The sequence below is a fragment of the Ruditapes philippinarum genome, unplaced genomic scaffold, assembly GCF_026571515.1.
Source record: "Ruditapes philippinarum isolate M1 unplaced genomic scaffold, ASM2657151v2 ctg6138_1_1_1_1, whole genome shotgun sequence".
Taxonomy (NCBI): Eukaryota; Metazoa; Mollusca; class Bivalvia; order Venerida; family Veneridae; genus Ruditapes; species Ruditapes philippinarum.
In genome coordinates, this window is record NW_026855387.1 from 36,054 (window position 1) to 42,854 (window position 6,801).

The 6,801-nt window shown below is 32.2% G+C and overlaps 1 long non-coding RNA gene across 1 annotated transcript; it reads right to left on the reverse strand.

The window, feature by feature from the left end:
* Positions 1-3,068: 3,068 nt before the first annotated feature.
* Positions 3,069-6,595, reverse strand: LOC132743145 (uncharacterized). The gene is made up of 2 exons (XR_009627532.1): positions 6,357-6,595; positions 3,069-4,029 (listed from the first exon to the last, which is right to left on the reverse strand). It is a non-coding gene; the product is annotated as an uncharacterized LOC132743145 (long non-coding RNA).
* Positions 6,596-6,801: the final 206 nt, after the last annotated feature.

Here is a 6,801-nt window from a genome sequence, read left to right on the forward strand (position 1 = left end):
TGCATAAATTAGAACATGTGAATTATTATAACTTTTCACAAACATGGAGAGAAGCTTAGATATCTTTAACAATTCACTGGGCCTGTAACTGTTCAAGTTTGGTAATGGATTTTCCCAATTTTGAATTAAGAATAGTCCATTTTGATGTTTAAGGGATGTTTAAGTATCAGAACACAAAAATTAGGTTACCTGAACATTTTAGCTAGAACCTGATTTAAGACTGCCCATACATGCCGGCTAAGGTTTGGCTCTTTACTGCCAAAGGCTAAGTTGCCTTTCTGCTAGACAGGCAAAGGGTAAAAATCATGTCTTACTCATATTTGAACAATTAATTTGGATTGCATTATGGTTTTATTTTCTTGAAGATAAATCATGTTAACTCTAAGGTTGATAATGTGATCTAATTATGGAAACTTTCTAGGGCTACACGAAATTACCTCAATAAAAATTAGTAAGAATAAAAGATGACTTTTTATTTCTTTATTGTTTTAAAATTAATGATCACCATAAGTCAAAAAAACAACCTCAATATTTTCTGGAAATGATAATTGTTCATATTTTTGGACAATAAGTTATGTATAATTATTTATTTATTTGATTTCAAGTCATGTAAAATCAAGTGACTTCTGGTTTACTAATCTTTATTTTTTGTTGTAAGTTAACATGCACAGAAATTCTCAACAATTTTAAAATTAGAAAAAAAAAATGGTTTATGAAAAATTAGACATAAAAATTGATGGTTGTTGTTTGATTGGTGGAGTTTGAATGTGCTAAGGCACATAACTCTTTTTGATAATGGTTTGAACAGATTTAAATTGATAGAAAATGTCAGTTAGTATAAAAATGTGAATTGCTTTATGAAATTATGGTACAATTGCAGCTGGGTGATTCTGTATATGAAATGATAGAATCTTGAATTGCTTTATATAAATGATAAATGACACACTGGTCTTGAACTGTATGAAAATGGTCAACACAGAAGTTCCTGTATTTAAAGTCTTTTAGCCACAGGTACAGCACATAGGTACACTTCATAATTTTTGTCTTATGTTTTAATAATTGAATGCTAGTTGCTGATATTATAAAAAGTATATTATAATTGTCTTATACTCTATAACAGTAAATATTGTTTTCAAACAGTTGATCATTATGACAGCTCTCGTTTTATTACAATTGTTTAATTAGATACTGTGATAGTTTAAGATGTCCTTGGATGACAATTATATAGATTGTTTAATGTTATTATAACCTTTTGCTACAATATTACCAATCATTATTATATTGATAGTGATGTAGTAATGTTGTTATTATTGATTGCCGGATGTCAGTTTAGTTAGATTGATGTCTGCTTAGCAACAACAGTTCCAAACATTGATCATATTGCAACAGCAACAAGTTATCTGATAACAGAGATAGTGTTTTTAATATAGCCATTTATCATGCATTTGTCCTGTCACAGTAAGAAATTGGAAATAACTTTGTCACAAATATTTGTTACCCCGGTACCCTTTTGTCTTGGGTATAAGGGACCTTCATGGCTACTTTTTTGAGCAGGTTAGCTTCAATGACTTTAAATCACGTGGCTGTAACACTGTTGTGCCCCCGGTTCTCTAAATCTTGTTAGGGGCTTTTGATTCTTTTATGTGAGGAAGCTATCTAGCTAGCTTTAGAAGGTTGATGATTCTATTCAGGTGCCTGCTTTTACCTGAAATATTATACAGGTAAGAACACCTGAGTTTTTCCACAACCAGTACAGCACCATATATGGCTTTTACAGTGTCAGCAAAATTGTGACTTCCCTAGCGAAAAAGAAATCATGTTATATGATTAAACATGATAAGACGTGTACAAACATGTTTTTTTCCTCATTGACCATGTTGGTCAATCATGTCTTATAAACATGTTTGACCATCAAACATGATTGTGGATGAAAATTACAATTTGTTCAATAAAACATCTGTATTTATTTCAAGTAATATTATAATGACTTTCAGGGAGAGGTAAAAATCATAAAGATTGTTTTTTTTTTCTGCAAACAATCTTACAAGAAATCAAACATATTCAATCATGAATAAACATGATAAATTTATAAAAAAAAAATCAAACAAATCTCTCTTTTTTCTTGTTACTTTCATCAAATAAGTTATTCTTTTGGATAAAAAAGTATCCATACATTTCAACTTTGTGTAAAAATAGCCTTAAACGCTTTAATAATTACTGACAACATTGACCCATTTACTACTAAGAGAATAACATAGTCATACATGATCAAACATGGCTGAACATGATAAATTCCAAGTTGATATTTTTTAACAAATAAGCATTTTTTAAATTACATCTTACAACAGGATTTTACTTTCTGTGAAAACACTGATAAAAAGAATAGTTTCAGTTGTTTTGTTTACATTTTTTTATAGGAAAGCAAACATGTTTTAAACATGACTGAATTTTGAATATAATAAAATTTTCAGACAGCTCAGAGCATGATTCAGCATCTCCTTGGTTATAATCCTAGAATCCATCTGCTAGGCCATAAATGTAGGTTAAACATATTGTCCCCATTTTCAAACAGTTTTACAGCATTTATCGGAATATAAGATAAGCATTGATATAAAGCATCAAAGGGCACTGGAAGAAGTAAATGTAGCAAAATTAATTAAAATGGTAAATTAAGGTAGGATCTTAATTTCAGAAGCCGGGGATTATGTACCACAATATGAGGCATAAATTGATAGTGGGATATATTACCCTTAACTGTAGCCATAAAAGCTAAGTTTAGGTACAAAAATCACATTATGTTCCTACCAGTTACAAATATACAACAGGCAAAATAAAATATTCCATACAGGACGCGGAACTTCAGTTCGGCGAAAGTAAAAAAAAAACTCAGTTAAGAATTACCAATTTTTCCATATGAAGGTTATGGTTGCAAAGCAGAGCTCAAACTCGCCATCCACCATTTATGGCAGACAAGAGTTACTGCAAATACTACTTAAACTTGAAAAAATTTAACAAAACAAAGGAAAATATCTTGGAAAATAAAATATTTTCATGAAATTGAACACCTATTCAAGAATCTGAATTTATTTGTATCCAAAATCAATACTTTTTAGTTAACATATCATTTTAGTATCTATTATATAAGACAGATTTGAAGAAGTGACCCGTAAATCACTACCACAGGGATTGTACCTATAATAATTAACACTAATTGTCACATTAAAGTTGTATTTTGTAATATTAGACTTATATTTTACTGTCTCAAACTGCGATTCAAATGATGCAATCTAAAATACGCCAGTCACTTGAACAAATATGGAACACAAACTAACTTTAAAAATTGTATTTTCAGTTTGAATAACAAACACTTCTTCAATTATCTTATCTACAAGAACAACATGAACATCCTCTTCAGTTTTCATTCTTAACAGATCATGAGATGGCATCCAACATCACAAAAAGGATGTACTTGTTCTGTTATTGTACATATGTCCAACAGCAAACAACTTCTCATCCACAATATTTTCTATGAAATATGATATAGCTAATATCACACTATCCAGGCACAAAACAGTGTAACAGTTTTTTCATTTGTTTGTACTTTTCGGAATAAAGAAATTTTCCTTTGTCTTAATATTCTGTGTGTTATTCTATAATCTTTTACATTGTTCAAACCAATCTTAGCAAGAACATAGCATTGTTTCTTCTTTAGATGCAAAATTTCCTTTTGAATATTCAGTGCCAGAGGGTTTTTCATCACCTGACATAAGTTAACCAGTATTATTTGGACAAACTCTTGATAGAAAATCTAACCAACAGGGTTTGCATCAGCAATCATTTCAGTACTTTTAGTTCAGATATACAGATCTGTTAACTTGTCCGAATTACTCTTCCTTGTATTTTCATGGTCATAGAAATTGTCACACTCATACATGTTAAAGGTAGCACTCTACAGTTAATTTCAAGTTCCTCAGCCGTCAATGTCCTACAAGCAATACGTCAATCTATTCTGATACCAAACTACACAACCTGGAAAAAGAAAACACATTTTGTTGAGAACGTATATGACATAAGATTGCAAATCTACAAAGAAATTATCCCATCTGCATTAGGCAGGCAGTAAAAAAAATGCAATTCATTCTGTTGAAGCCCAAAATCTACAGTGGACGGAGACCCAAACAACACATTTCGTCCCTCTGGCAAAAATCAAATATACAGGCTAAAGGAATACCGTCTCTGCTTTAGCTACTCTCTAAACATGCAAAATATCACAAAGTAACAGGTGCTCAACCTTGTAGATTTTTTGCTACTGCTAAAAGTTGTCCTTATAAAATTAAATTAAAAAAAAATAATATGATGGACACTTGTATGAAATAACAAAAAAATTATACCCTAAAAGTAGACAACAAATATTATCATATCTTTATCTTAAATTGTAATTAAATAATGAATCTAGATCAGCAAATCAAATGTCACAAGCAGGGTTGTCATTAACATTTTTGCAGAAGGTTTGTTTTTGAACTTGAGGCGGTCATTTCTGTCTTTATCATGCATAACAAAGAGTGTTTTCTTAATTTTGAGGCGGCCCATAATGCATTTGAGACAGGCATTTTGGCCTCCTGCCGCCTCTTAATGACAACCCTGCACAAGTTAATTTTCTTAAAAGGAAGTGGCTAGCTGTACGGGCCCGTACGGCTAGCCAAAAGTTTTATCCGTATGTGAGTCACGTACAACTAGCCTGGACAAACTGTATTGGCTAGCCGTACGGCACTTTTCAAAAATAAATGGAAGTCGAAAATGCATATGTTATTTTGTGTCTTTAAATGACGATTTTAATCAAATCTCCTCATTTGTCCTAGTTTGTTCACTTCAATAAAGATGCTCCGCAATTTTGCACAAAAAAAATGAATACGAGTAAGTGTTGTATAATCTAGCTTAATAAAATTAAGTGTCAAACTTGCATGTTATATCGTCCTTAATGTTCATGCTTATGATTTGTATGAAAGATGAATTGTTAAATCTGTTAAGCACATGGATCGAATAAATAATGATTGGAGGGGAATAAATAAATACATGTAAATAAAAAAAAAAAAGAATATTAGAAAAAACGGTGAAAAAGAAAAATAATTTAATAATGCAAACTTTCCTTAATGATCGACGATGGACAAACTTCTATACCGACGGTAATTGACGCAATTATCAGTGCCCAACAACAATTATTTTCGGTGTTTTTTTTTTTCAATTTAAAAATTAAACTTAATGAAACAAAAAAGGATTATCATCAAAATTTTGTAAACTATTTAAATTGATGTTATGTAACTGCAACCAAATGCTATTTTTTTCTCGACGTCTTTGAGAGGACAAAGTACATTCTTTACTGTAGCCAACGTGTCGATTAATCTCTAAAAAGTAAACATTCTTGACTAAAATTCTCTTTTTAAGTCATAATTAACATATGCACTTTCGACGCCTTCCATATATTTTTGAAAAGTGCTGTACGGCTAGCCAATACAGTGTGTCCTGGCTAGTCATACCTGACTCACGTACGGCTAGAACTTTTGGCTAGCCGTACAGGCCCGAAAAAAATGTAAATGAAAGAAAGTTACAGCCGGCTTATTCAAGTTATTTTATAAAAATAATTTATTTTCTCATTACAAAAATATATATTTTAGGCAAACAAAAGATGAATATTACTATATTTGCCTTTTATTTGGGTGTATCTATTCTGGTATAGTCTGGGTACTTCGTGCGGGTCGATTTGTGCCGCGATTTCCCATGTTTCCGTAGCCAAATATCCCCATAATAACCCCTCGGAATTAATTTCATTCAAGGACGGCAATCGCCAAATATTTGCAACATTGCTTTGTTTCTCTAGGTCTTTGGTATTTTGCCTCGCGGGCAGAAACTTCATGATGAGAATTTTTTTGTTGTTGTTGTTTACGGAAGTACAAACTAGCCGGTCACTTGTTTTCTAAAATCTGATTCGACAATCACAACTTGTTCGACCAATCAGAAGCGTTGATTCATACCAAGGTGCGTAATGCACACAATCGCTCATAATGCACAAAAAAACTTTTTGAATTTAACGAAACGGACAAAAACATCACCTGTTTATAAAATCAAATGGGCAATAGAGTTCTTTCAGTTCTCACTCGAGATAAGAGGCAACCAATACCCTCAGAAATCTAAAACGGATTTACGTGATTCACAAAAATGATCCTGGAGGCTGGCTAAAATACGGAACTTACGGACTTTTCCGGATGTTATTCTAATAATAAATATACAGCTAGCAAACGGGTTGTAGCACTTACCGTGGTGTCAGAACAAAACATATTGTTATATATAATGACATTTACCTTCTTCAGCTTCTGAAAACCTCGAAATCCACCAAAATCGCATGTTACAGTTTCTTCAAGTGTTATCTTTCTATACTTCCGGTTTAGAAAATCACGTTACCTTCAGCGCCACCTAACCCAAAGTTTATATTTAGCAACCAATAGATTACACGAATACATGTGCGGTTAGTTTTAAACGAGGGAAAAATCAAAATGGCTGAAATATGAAAGTGCTTGTTTATTGGACTTTGGCGAACAACTGGTCGTTTGTCAGCACTGCGCTGATCGGGGAGGGTCAATGCCTGGGACAAGAACATTTTCCAAGTTCCAGGAGAAATGGTATCCTGCTATACCCATCGCATGTAAGTTCTTCATCTGCACGCATGCTTCCGAGCACAAGGACAGTCTTGATAATTAAAAATAAGATTGCTCTTTCTTTCAATTAAAATTCAAAAGGTCATCCAAA